At 41.5% G+C, this 14,520-nt stretch overlaps 1 protein-coding gene across 9 annotated transcripts in view; it reads left to right on the forward strand.

Moving 5' to 3' along the window:
• zbtb38 (zinc finger and BTB domain containing 38) overlaps positions 1-14,520 on the forward strand; it is an 87,597-nt gene that overhangs the window by 22,883 nt on the left and 50,194 nt on the right. The window lies entirely within an intron of this gene.

Raw genomic sequence — 14,520 nt, forward strand, 5'->3', positions numbered from 1 at the left:
CAACTGTATGGGTCTCAACCCTCCAATGGGAGGCCTATTTAGTAGCAGATTAGTCCATAAATAGGTGTTATTCCCTCCTGTGGCAGACCGTCGGGAGCTTGGCAGGGGAAAAGGGTCCAGGGGTTCATATGCTCAATGTAATACTGCTTTATTGTGCCTCTGCTGCCTTAAGTAAAACAATTTAACATGAGAGAGCACACCATAAATGTGTGATTTCTGAGTTTTAACAGCATCAACAATTACATTAACATGGCCACACTTCATAATTTTACACCAATAAGTCGAAGAAATTTAAATGTAGCTCAACTGAGAAACCTCCATCTCTTGCTTTGTGATTAACGGTTCGGAGAGAGACCTTGAAGGCCATTTTATGGAGTAATTAGTCAGCAAAAATCTAGTTATAACAATGCTTAACCTTCCAAATATTTCAGCCGTACCTCATTTTTCTGATTTGCCCTCAAAAAAAAAGCAACAACAAAGGATTTACCCTCAAAAAAAAAAGCAACAACAAAGGATTTACCCTCAAAAAAAAGCAACAACAAAGGGATGTTATTTACAGAATTTGTGTGTGTTTGGTGGGGGAGAGTCTTATGCTGGTGAAGAGACGAGTATCTGTTCATTTGGAACATTTCACTGTCTGGTTGCCTTTTGCTGTGACTATCAATAGAAAAAATATTTGAATTTGTGTATCTTTGTTTTGTTACGTAAAATGGGTAATAGTCTATAAAATTTGTCTGTCAAATCTGAATCTGCTCTTGATCTATTGTCTCTGATCCATGCTCTGTGACACAGCTCCCTTGGCTGAGGGGTGGGAGATAAAGGGCGGATCACTTTAGTTTGGATTGATGGTGCAAAATTATTTGAATTTGATAAGTTAACACGAACAGGGTGAAGACATTAAAGCTGGACAACACAAAACAGCAGAAATTTATTTAAAATATCAAATATTGACATGAATTTAGCTCAAATGAAATTGACCAATTTTCTTCTTTTAAATGTTTAATTTTTTTATATAATATACAGCACAGTAACAGGCTCTCCCAGCCCAATGAGCCCACACTGTCCAATTACACCCATGTGTGACCAATTAACTTACTAAACTGAAGCATCCAGAGGAAACACATGGGGCCACGGGGAGAACGTACAAACTCGTTACAGACAGCAGCAGGTATTGAACCTGCGTTGCTGGCACCGTAAAGCGGAATGCTAACTGCAATGCTACCACGCCGCCCCAAATATTACACTGCACTGAGAGATGAGAATCAAACTTGAGGCAATGAGGGTGAAGTAGGACGATGAATGTGTGGACAACCCTTGGTGCGTGAGTTGCCATTTTAGCAGGTGGAAGTCAGGCTCCTTGGTCTCTGTGATCATGTTGCTTACATGTAGGAAGAACTATAAATGGGATTTGGATGTTGCAGTGCGTGGGTTGTAAAGCACTAATTTAAGGAATTGGTAAATTACATTTTGTTTGTATATACAAAATTATTACTTGACAAATTAATGAGCTACCGATTGAGCGTAATCTGTGTCAAAGATAACTGCATTATAAAATTTCAATTGTCTGATCTTAATATACATAATTAATTACAGCAGCTGCTTCATTAAGTAGCTGCTATACATCATGCTTTAACTTAAAGAGCATGTACTATTATTAGATGTCCTTAATTAGAAAAATGTTTTGGCGTAAATGCAGTAAATGGGAAAACGTTATAAAACCAACGGGTTAAAATTTGTAAGACATACAGGAAGGACAAATGTTAACCCTGTTTGCTGTTGAGAGAATGAAAGACAGACAAAATTTGAAACTATTTACTAAAGAAGGGCTTAGGGAATAATATTGGTTTCACCAACCCTTATCTTCCTGATACTGGCTATTTTAACCTCTGCTTTTGACGGACAAAACGCAAGCTTATTATAAAACGAGATTCTGCAGACGCTGGAACTCACACAAAATGCTGGAGGAACTCGGCAGGTTAGGTAGCATTTATGGGGGGTGGGGTGGAATTGGAGCAGCACAGTGAGGACAGTGGCGTAGTGGGTAGCACAATGCTTTACTGTACAGGCGTCCTGGGTTCAGTTCCCAACGCTGTCTGTAAGGAGTTTGTACGTTCTACCTGGTTTCCTCCTGCAGTCCAAAGACCTACTGGTTGGTAGGTTAATTGGTCATTGTTACTTGACCAACGGTTAGGCTAGGGTTAAATTGGAGGGTTGCTGTGTGGCGTGGCTCAAAGGGCCAGAACAACCTACTCCACGCTGTATCTCAATAAATAAATATTCAATGCTTTGGGCTGACGCTCATCATCCAGACTGAAACTGAAGGGGGGAAGAAGCCAGAATAAGGTGGAGGGAGAGGAAAGACTATGAGCTAAAAGGTGATAGGTGCAGCTGGGTGGATGGTGGAGAGAGGATGAAGTGAAAAGCTGAGATGTGATAGGCAGAAAAGGTAAAGGGCTGAAGAAGGAATCTGATAGGAGAGGAGGGTGGACCATGGGAGAAAGAGGAGGAGAGGCATCAAAGTGCTGTGATAAGCAGGTGAAGAGAAAAGGTAAGAAGGGAGACAGTGGGCAATAGAAGAAAGAGGGAGCGGGAAATTACCGGAAGTTGGAGAGATCTAAGTTCATGTCATCAGGTTGGAGGCTACTCAGGCGGAATATGAGGTGCTGCTCCTCTAGCCTGTGTATGGTCTCATTATGACTGCAGAGGAGGCCATGAACTGACATGTCCACAAGCTTATCATGTTGTTAGGGAGGTTTCTCCATGGCTTTGAAGAATTGCACTATTCAGAGGCAGACCATTCTGCCCACATTAGCCTTGCTGATTCTTTGATAGTATTTCCCTTACTCTTTATATTCAAAATCAAAATGCCTTTTTTTTTTAAAATCTATTTTGGATTTGGATTTTGTTCTGTGTCTGGTGCAGATGTTTGTTTCTGTTTTGCCTATCAGAATATTCCATGCCTGAAGGATTTCTTCTTAATCTTTCCCATTCCAACGAAATGTGTCTGGATTTCCTCCAATTGAAGCCTAATGTGAAGCTAATGAGTCTTTTCTATATTCCTATTAAAACTGAGCACCCGAAACTGAATATAGGGTTCTATAAGGCCTCACAAATATCTTTTAAACATTAATTATCATTAAATTTTTTGAACTCCCTGTTTCATTTTATAAAATCCATCATTCCATATTTTATATTTTCTAGCAGGAATCTAGATATCCCGAAGTGACCTTGAAGTCAGCAAGAGATCCCACGAGCTTTTATTCATTTGTATGGATATTGCTGGCAACATCGGCATCTAATGGCCTTCATAACATTGAAGAAAATGGTGTCCTCCCTTGTGTGCTTTGAGAAGTAACTGATAAGCAATTGGCATTGCCTTTGAGTAATGATGAAGGATTTCCGAGTAAGGCTGCTGTGTGACCGGGAGGGCACAGGCGCCAGTATTCACAGAATGACATGGTTCCTTAGTTGTTGCTGTTCCTTTCCGCGCCTTGTGGCGCACCTTGCCTTTTCTTCAGCATTCGTCTGTTTTTCACCAGACTGAGTTGCTAGCCCAACAATTGACCCATAACGGATGGAAAGTGCGCATGGAGCCGGCCGGATTCGAACCCAGGACCACTTGCCTCACGGTCCAGCACGGATGCCGCTACACCACCGGCCCGCAATGGTCCCTCAGTGGGAGAGATCATAACACGTCAGGAAGCTTGGGCAAGACGTTATCATGGATTGTGTATCTGCAGTCCAGGACACAAAATGGATAGTGGGCTGAAAGTTAGTCCTGACGAAGGGTCTCGGCCCGAAACATCGACTGTACCTTTTCCTAGAGATGCTGCCTGGCCTGCTGCGTTCACCAGCAACTTTGATGTGTGTTGCTTGAATTTCCAGCATCTGCAGATTTCCTCATGTTAGCGGGCTGAAAGGGTGGGCTGGGCAAGGAGGGACTATTGTGAGATATTTGGTTGCATGATATCCAGCTTTTGGACTAATATTGAAACTCTTAACCATGTGAAGAGACTCAGAAATGATAGAAACCTTTAGTTTCACTCAGTTAAGATACCTGACCTTTGATCTGCTCTTGAGATAAAAGAATTTCGAAGCAAATCTAGGAAATTTTAAATCAAGGGTAGTCTTGGAGGTGTTGTTGATGGCAACACGATTGACTCTGAAGGGAGGTAGTCAGACATTCAGGTGGCCATTGTCAACTCCTCAGTACTGCATTATCCCTGGACTCACTGTACCTCAGAGCAGGCGACAGTAATAAACCAATTTTACCACACAGAGCATGGTATCCCTACTTTTGAGATGTGTTTGGGGTGAGGGTCATTGAAGGGACACACTCAGCGGTCACTTTATTAGGTACACCTGTACGCCTGCTTGTTAATGCAAACATCTAATCAGCCAACGTTCGGCAGCAACTTAATGTATAAAAGCATGCAGGCATGGCTGAGAGGGTTAGGATTTTATTCAGACCAGACATCAGATGGGGAAGAAATGTGATCTCAGTGACCTTGACTGTGCAATGATTGTTGGTGCCAGACGGGGAGGTTTGAGTATATCGGAAACTTTCATGGACGACAGTCTCCCGAGTTTACTACCGAGAATGATGCAAAGAGCAAACAATATCCAGCGAGCAGCAGTCCTGAAGGTGGTGAAAACGCCTTGTCAATGAGAGAGGTCAGAGGAGAATGGTCAGGTTGCTTCAAGCTGACAGGAAGGCGACAGTAACTGAAATGATCACACGTTACAACAGTGGTGTGCAGAAGAGCATCTCTGAATGCACAACATATCAAACATTGAAGCAGATGGACTACAGCAGCAGAAGACCACAAACATACACTCAACTCGGTGGCCACTTTATTGAGTACTGGATGTACCTAATAAAGTGGCCGCTGAGTATAGCTTTATTTGTCTGGGTCTAGCAAATAGCCTTGTTGAACCTTCCAAAGGGTTCTTGCACAGAGGTGGCTGGTGTCCAGTAGCTCCCAAATTTATTTTAGATACAGTGTGGGATAATTCTGGCCTTTGACCCACACCGCCCAGCAATTCCTCAATTTAATCTGAGCCTAATCATGGGAAAATTTAGAATGACCAATTCACCAACCAACATGTGTGTCTTTGCACTGTGGGGGCAGAGGACCAGAGCACCTGGAGGAAACCCACAAGGTCACTAGGAGAACATATAAACTCCTTGAATGGCCAGCGAAAATTTAACCCAGTTCACCTGTACTATAAAGCATTGTGTTAACCACTACGCTACCGTGCCACTTTGAAACAATACGAGTGTTTATTTTTGAAATTACTAACATTAGCAAATAACCATATATAACCATATAACAATTACAGCACGGAAACAGGTCATCTCGGCCCTTCTAGTCCGTGCCGAACTCTTACTCTCACCCAGGTTAATTTTGCTAGATTTCCACTGAAACATAATTTTATATGCTTCATGTTTTTATCTGTTGCCTGGTATGGCCAACAGTAGATTAAGACATATCTGGAGAGAATGTATCAAGCAATGTCCTGAATCAGGGAACTGGCGATTGTGGTAAATCAGGAAAGTGGTGGAGGAGGTTGAATAATCTGGAATTTAACTCACTTTAGAAATTAATTGAAATGATCAGCTCATGGGTTGTTCTGTTATTAGCTAGAGTATGCAAAGCTGACATTTTTACTTCAATTGTGAGCAAGACATCACAATCATGGTTGTTCTTTGTCCATGTTATATTTTTATCTAGAAAAATGTGGATTTCAAGAACTGAATATTCTTGAATTCCTTTGAGATCCCAAAGTCGGAATGATAGCCCCAGCCCTTGTGGGGGTTGGGGGGGGTGGAAATTCTAGTCACATCAGAGTTGAACGTTCAACTGTGCCAATGCTTCTGCAAAAACACTACAATACACATAATTGTGATTTACGTGTCCTTTGTTGGTTCTGACTAAAAACCGAGAACAAAATTCCGTTTATTGATTTTCCAATAGTTGTTTTGACTTGTTAGAGCAGATAACTGTGCTAACGTTGCCTGCAGGTTGCAGTGGGTAAAATGGCTTGTGTTTACTGCTTCCTTTTTATAACATTAGCACTTTGCGGCCAATAAAGTACATTTTGAAGTGGAGTCACTGTGGCAATGTATTAAACTTGGCCTTTGGATTCTCACATCAATTGTTTTTAATTTTGTGAACACTGAGCGAAGGTGGTTAAATTGTTTGCGTGCTTCTGGGAGAGATTAGAAGCAGTAGTGAAAGGGTTAACTTCAGTTTTGGGCAAGTGGACTTCTCCCATGTCTCTGCCCGAAATGCGAGAGAGGTTGGCATTTCAGGATGCCCTACCCCTTTCCTTCCACCCCCCTCCAATGCTGACAAACACTGCATATGCAGTCAGTAATCACGACACTTGCAGATCGACAGCTCGCTTTTCAAAAAATAAATTCGAGACAGGCAATTTATTTTGAGCATTGCTCTTCCAATCACAAAACCTTCTGCAAGTAGTCAGTTCATCTGATTGCACCTGCTCAGCTGTCTTGTGATTGTTCTCGTTTCATTGTTGTCACTAGACTCTCGTCCTGTCTTAGGGGCTCGTTTCTCTTCAATCACATGACTGCTTTGTCTCTCAGTGGGAGTAACAAGGGTCACTCATTGGTCAAAGATTAACAGTTTGAAATTTAGCAGTAGGCTCGGCAACATATGAAGCTCGGTCGGCAGATTTTTACTGTCAATTTTCTCCTGAGTGCACTGTTCTTGCAGCCGGGTACGAATATATTAACTGACCTTAATTGAGCATATGTGTCACAGCATTTCTCTTGCATATCCACTGTGGTTTAGAATTAAAATAGAACGGTTTGAAGTTTATTTTTAAAAAATATGCAAGATATCAGTCAGAATTCCATTAAGGAAGGCACAGGCACAGTAAGAAGAGCCACTGTTTCACAGTGTCGTATTCCTGGTTTCAATTCCAACTGGTACCAACTGTACGGAATTTGTACTTCTCCATTACTGCACGCGTCTATCCCAAGTGCACCATTTTGCTTCCCCATTCCAAAGATGTACGAGTTGGTAAGTTAATTGGCCACAGTAAATAGCGCCTAGTGTGTGAGTGAGGGGCTTCTGTAGATTGCAATAGCATTGATACTAAAGAGTGCAGTTGGTGCACTGAAGGCCCTGTTTATGTGCCATGTCCCTCTATAAATCTGAGGCCACTGTCTGTAGTTTTTGTTACTTTCTTGTGACTTTTGAGAACTACTTAGCTTGCTTTGTTCAAAAGTTTCTTTTCCAGTTACCCTGTATTTACTGAAGAGAGGTGCTGAGTCTTTGGGAACGTGCTAGTCCTGAAGTTGCTGGTCGAGGTATGTTTGGTTAGGTTGACTTTTTCCTCATTCTCCGCTCAAATGACATGTGCCTGGCAAGCTGTCAATCGTAACAGGGCTTTGGCATCGGGGCAATGGCAACTCTGATGAATAACAAGGTCAAATAGATGGTCTCTGCTCAGTGAGATTTGAACAATGGAAATTCTAAGAAGCATATTTAATTTGGGAGGATGATTTTAAATTTTGATATAGCAAAAGAGAGAGAAACACTGTAAGAGGGAGTGTGAGTAAAGAGATAAAGTGTCCAAAGGAAAAATTAAAATGTGACTTCTTTCAAGGCTGGGAATGGAAATAAATATCACGAGGTGCCACTCTGCAGACTCCATTGCGGTCGCAGCACAGGTTTAGTTGTTTTTTTAGATCCTTATGAATGATTTGGGGGGACAGAGAGAAGAGTTTAAGGGTCAAGTTGGGGTTTAGGAACAGGGTTGCGGGGGGGTATGGAGGCCAGGCTGGAGTCTAAGCCTCTGATCCATATTCAAAGGCCGGCGATGTGGATGTGGGATATCTGTGGCCGGATGTCAGGCAGGCGGACGAGGGCTGGTGGTCCATCTCACCCCCCCCGCCCCACCGAGTCAGCCGGTTGTCAGTGGGTTCCAGCATTGGAGTTCAACGTGGGCAGGAGGAACAGGCCCATGAATCGGCAAGGCCGGAGTTTGAGCCTAGCATTCGGTGATCGGCAGGTCCTGGGGTTGATGCCAAGGATCAAAGCCTGAGTGCTGAATCAGCAGGCTGGAAGCCAAAGCCTATTGGCCAGGGCCCAAGTCCGTGAACCTTTGCAGGTCCGCTGGAGGAGTTGAAGACCTAATGCCCTTGAGTCTGAGTCCGCTGGAGGCTGAAGACCGCTTGCCTTGAGATGGAGGAGTGCGTGTGTCATGGAGGGGAGGATTGAGGTTTCACTTTTTCTTGTTGTTTACTGTTTTCTTGTGTTCTGTGTTTTGCCGGTCATTGTGAGCATGTTATGTTGGTGCCTGGAATGTGTAGCCAGTGACCCTTGCGGGGTATGCTGCCCCTGCATACCCCTCGGGTGTGTAGGTTGTTAATGTGAATGACACATTTCACTCTGTTTCAATATACATGTGATAAATAAATTTGAATCTTGAAGCTAAGCATTTGTTAAATACATACAATTTTCTTGACTCCCTCTTGTCCACAATTTTCATAAAACTAATTTCTAACAATGGTTCACTCTTCAATGAAAGGAGGCACCGTTGTAATGGGTTTATTTCAGTGTCAAGGGTTTTGATAGGCGGCCATTAATAAGAAATGTATCATTAGCCGAGTACACGTGCAGTTAACCACTGAACTTGACTTTTGACAGTAAGCTTAATGAACAATTAACATGAAAATTTATCAAACTTGTGGTGAGATCATGGGCTTTTTACACTGCTTTGTATAAATCAGAGGGTCTGCCTTCCTTACTGCCTATTGCTAGGTGATTTGTGTTTTAATAGACCACACATCCTTCATTTCTTTTGTTATCCAGCAAGTTCTGGCCATTACTCAATGTGTGTGACTAATGAGGAGCAGCAGTTAATAGAGCAACCAGGATGCAAGTGGAAGTTGTATCAAAGAAACCACAAGGTGGAACCCTAATGTCAAGGGTCAGTGTTGAGGAATTGCCAAATGGGCTGAGCCCAATTTTAACAGAGCAAGAATTGTTGCTAAGATAGGCCCAACAATCCTGACCATGGCTGTGTCAGTGTGTCTCTGGCCTCTGAGGAGAGCTGTATCTCACTTTGGATTTGCTGGGAGTGTTACCGGTGGGCATGAGCAGGCTGAGAAGTAGCTTTCAGTGTTTGAATCGACATCACCCTGACACCCTGGTAAATAAATAGTTCAGTTCTGGAATGCCTGAAGCTGCTTTAATGGAGCAGACTCCAGCTCCTCCTATTCCCACAGGAAAGCTTAAATGAGAAGGCATTTCTTCTGCCATTTGAAATATACCACAAATACTTTCATTTATAATCTCTTCATCCAGCATTTTGTGTGTGTTGATAGTCAAAGCAAATTTATTTTCAGATTATGTACATGTCACTGTGTACTACCCTGCGATCTATAACCGCAGGTGACTCTGCCGGAGATCCAGAGTAACGCACACACAAGCTGGAGGAACAGCAGGTCAGAAACCTACGGAAATGAATAAGCAGTCGACATTTTGGACTGTGACCCCTTGTCAGCACTCCTTGCAGGTGTGCTCGATAGTGGGGAGGGCATTTCCTGAGGTGGACTGGGCTGTATCTGATGCTGTAACATATTTCCATAGTGTGAATTGGTTATGATTAATATACTATTTGCGTTAATACAGGCTGCATTAGTTATAGCGCAATTAGGAACACGTCTTTAAATCCAATGCATTGAAGGTAACTAAAACTTCTATATCTAAGGTTTCTTAGAAAAGTAACCACGTTTTATAAGAAATACATGTACTTCAGCTTGGATGTGTATGGCCCTATAGCTTCTGCAGTGTTCTTGGTAGCTCATGTGTGAATCCGACTGGCTTCTGTGACAGTAGTAATTTCAGGCGGATGGTCCACTTGTGCTAAAATGATGGCTAAGGCTTCTGCCTGAAAATAGCAGTTGGGTCTAATGACATCGAAGAGCCTTGATATAAATGTTTAACCAAGATCTCTGCCTATTTTCTGCAGAGTCTGGCGAGTGCTTTGAAAGACAAGTTAGAAACATACCCTGTGGGTTCAGTCTCTGAGCAAGCAGCCGATGAGACCCTAAGGTGTTTATTTGAAGTATCAATTCATTGAGTTTTGAAGTGTTTGTGGATTTTTTTTTTGTATCATTGCAAATCTTCAAAGGAAGATCTTTAAAGAGAGTCTTCTACTTTTGAAGACAGTAACCTCAACTAAACAGCTGTGTTTGGGTTCACCACATATTGAGAATTTAGCCCCGTATTGCAAACCAGTTCCTAAAGGCAGCCAAACGTATATTGCAAATTCCAAAGAACCAACTGCTTCTGAAATTGTCGTCTTGTACACTTAGGTGCAGAAAAGTGTAATTCTGGCAGTTAATCTTCATAGAAGTATAAAATAACAGTAACTTGAATAAAGAAACATTGCTCCAGTCTTGGATGGTGCTACATGGCATTGAAACAAAGGAGTTACAAAGGGGCAGCATGGCAGCATAGCAGTTAGTTCAGTCATTTTACAGCGCCAGCAGTTACTGATCAGGGTTCGACTCCCGCCACTGTCTGTAAGAGATATTGTATGTTCTCCTCATGATCACGTGTGTATTTCTTCTAGGTGGCTCCGGTTTCCTTACAGATTCCAAAGACTTGCGGTTAGGGTTAGTTGTGGGCAATGTTGCCTCTAATTTGTAATGACCAGTGTGCACAGAAGTCTTGTGATGTGCATTTTTATTTGCACAGTGACGATAATATGGGCACACGGAATTTTATATGTAGAGGTATTCATTTTAACAGCTAGCAAATTAATAAGAACTTCGATCTCCTCTGGGTTTGATTATTTTTGCTCTCACGCATCTGTGTTCACACAAAACATGTAATGAAGGATTTTCTCGACAAAGCTTTTGCACACTGTCCACATGTGATTTGCTTGTTAAATGATGCTTTAAAAAGTCAAGTTTCCAAATATCACTCCACTTCTTCCTACTTGCAAATTCTCCAGCAACTTTTGCATCACAACAATACATGCAGGTAACACCAGTTTCTGCACTGTACATAAATATTTCTCAGAACTGCATGTTCCTGAAATCATGAGCTTTCAGTGTAGCAGTTTCTACTGTTTCATTAAGCTATTCAGTTTTAAAGAACTAGCAGTTCTGTTGTGCTTCGTGCCCTTTGCTTTTTGGAATTTTACATAGTTTCTCAATCACTTCAATAAAAACAGTATAAAGAAGCCAGTTCTAAAATCTGCAGACAAATCATCACAAACTCCACGTCGTCAACACCATCCACATCAGAAACCGGAGAAGGAAATGTGATTGTGTATCATTGTGAAATGTGAAATATACTTAACATGCCAACATGTCAAGCTTCTGTGCGCAGTTTAAATTCCTTTGTGCACTAGTAGCAAGTGATGTGTGTACGCACACGTGCACGCCTTGGAGGGAATTTTAGTTGTGGGCATGCTATGTCGTCGCTGGAAGCGTAACATCACTTGTGGGCTGCCCCCAGCACAACCTTTGGACTGTGTTGGTTTTTGACTCAAAAATGACACATTTCACTGTATGTTTCAATGGAAGTGTTACAAATAATAAAGTTAATCTACATCTTTCAACTCCACTTGCACGAAAGGTTAGTAAATAAACGTAACAATTCATATATAATAAACTTTACATAGACCAGTTCAGTTTCTAACTTTTTCTGATGATATTTGCCCCATTACTTATTTATTTCTCTGTTTATTGAAATACAGCATAGAACAGGCCCTTTGAGCCGTGCTGCCCAGCAATCCTCTGATTTAACCCTAGCCTAATCACAGGACAATTCACAATGACCAGTTAACCTGCCAATTGGTACATTTCTTGGCTGTAGCAGGAAACTGGAGCACCCAGAGGAAACACACACGGTCACAGGGAGAAAATACGTACTCCTTACAGGCGGCGGCGGCGGCAATTGGACCCTGGTCACCTGTATTGTAAAGTGTTGTGCTAACCACTGCACTACCATGCTGCCCATTAGATGAATGATTTGCAAAAATATGCATTATTTCATTTAAATGCCATACTGTCTCTTTGAGCTAGTTTAAGACCTGCCTTTTATTTGGTGGTAAAATTACCTAATATCTATTTCAATGATGTTTCAGAGCCTTTGTCAAAAGTGCTCAGTCTCCTAGAAGTTAGATTGAAGTCTCTTATTTTGGTGTCAAAACCACTTCAACCAGTGTGAACACTTGATCTTTGTGATCATTCATATTCACCCAGTTTGTTGAGTGTTTAGATGAAGAGCAACCTAAAATGTTGTGATTGGGGGATAAACAAAATTGCTTTTTTTATTTGTAACCTAATAAACCTACTTTATAAAATGTTCCCTGCTTTTCTGTAAAGTGCATTTTGTAATGTAGCTGTACTGATTACTGTACTCAAAAGTGCAGAATATCACAAAGTACATATTAGATCTCGTACGGCCAGATTTGGGAACAGCTTCTTTCCAACTGTGATAAGACTGCTGAATAGATCCTGATCCGGATCTGGGCCGTACCCTCCAAATATCCGGACCTGCCTCTCGGGTTTTTTTGCACTACCTTACTTTCCCTTTTCTATTTTCTGTTTATGATTTATAATTTAAATTTTTAATATTTATTATTGATTTGTACTCCAGGGAGTGCGAAGCGCAGAATCAAATGTCTCTCTTGATGATTGCACGCTCTAGTATCAATTGTTTGGCGACAATAAAGTATAAAGTATTTGATATATTCATTTTTATAAGAGCAAATACAAATTAAGAAAATAAAATAGATTGGTAAGATTCCGTCTAAATGAAACGTTTTTAGTCTGAAACTTTACTGGAGGTCTGGGTACTTTCTCTTCCCAACTTTGGATAGACCACACTTCAAACTTACTGAATTACTGCTGTTTTCAATGTACTCTTCCATTTTGCAATTTCAAACTTTTTTATACTGGTGCTGAGCTTTCAATTTTGAAAAACGTTTCCAAGTGAAGATTTTTAATCCCTTCTTACTTAGACTTGTGAGAGCAGTGCTGGCTGACCCATTGGGTAATAAAAGAAGTGCACATGGGAAACACTCAACAGATCAGGCAGCATCTGTGGAGGGAAAAAAAACACGTTAATGTTTTTTACTGAAGACCTTTCATCAGGACTGGGAAAGAGAAAGGAAGTTAGTTTCAGGTTGCAGAAAAGCTCGGGAATAGGTGGGTAGAGTGAGTGGTTGCAAGATAATTCATGTTGGTAAGTTACTGTAGGGCAGTTATAGAGAAGAGAAAATGCATATATTGTGTGTGGGGGGGGTGCTGGGCTATGAGATAGGTGGAGTCAGCTAGTGAGAATGCAAAGGGGATATGCAAAGATGTAAAATCCAGGACAGCAGAACAAATAAAGAAGGTCAGGCTGTGCTAATGGGTGGAGGGAGAGAGAGAGAGAATGGATCACAGATGGAAGACTTGCAGCAAAATTCACCAATTCTGATACAGACAGTGTAAGTGAATTACCTGAAGTCTTTGAACCAGATATTGGGTCCAGGAGGCTGCAGATCCTTGTGCTGGCTCCCGTTATTTCACATCTTTGCTCTTCTCTGTCCATGGTCTCCCACTATAATGATACCCAGTCCAAGTTTCGGGAACAACACCATCACTTCCATTTTTTTCACCAATTCAATGTAAATTTATCATCATAATACATAAATGTCACCGTATACTACCTTGAAATTCATTTTCTTGCAGACATTTACAGAAAGATAAAGAAATACAATAGAATTTATGAAAACTGTGCATCTACAAAGACTGACAATTTGCAAAAGAAGACAAATCATGCAAAAATGAATAAATACCTAGCACTGAGAACATGAGTAGTGGAGTCCTTCAAAGTGAGTTAACAGGTGATGGAATCGGTTCAGAATTGAGTTGAGTGAAGTTATCCATGCAGGTTCAGGAGCCTGGTGGTTGTACGTAATGACAGTTCCTGAACCTGGTGATGCAGGACCTTGGACTCCTGGACCTCCTTCCCGAAGGCAGCGGCAGCAAGAAGAGAGCACGGCTTGGGTGGTGGGGTTCCTTGATGATGGTCGCTGATTTCTCGTGGCGGCACTCCTTGTAAAGGTGCTCACCGGGGAGGGCTTTACCTGGGCAGTTTGGCACATTTTTCCCTTTCAGCAACAGTATTGATTTCCACATTTTGTAACTTTAATTAATTTTCTCTCTTCCCAAGTTCTGATGAAGGGTCTTTGATCTGAAATGTTAACATTGTTTCTCTTTCATCAGATTCTGTCTGACCTCTGTGTTTTTCAGCACTTTCTGGTTCGTCTTCAGCTTCAACTTCCAGTATTTTGATTTGCAGCGACATATAGGAGATTGTAACTTCAGATAACAACAGCTGTGTTTAGTTAAAAACTGATATAAGGAAAAAGAAATATTTACATTTTATATTATAAAATTCCTTTAACGACCCATCCAGGACTTTACTGGCAGTTAAATGCTTTAAAATTGACTGTATAACAGGAAGCACAGTACCT

The sequence above is a fragment of the Mobula birostris genome, chromosome 4 (assembly GCF_030028105.1).
Source record: "Mobula birostris isolate sMobBir1 chromosome 4, sMobBir1.hap1, whole genome shotgun sequence".
NCBI lineage: Eukaryota > Metazoa > Chordata > Chondrichthyes > Myliobatiformes > Myliobatidae > Mobula > Mobula birostris.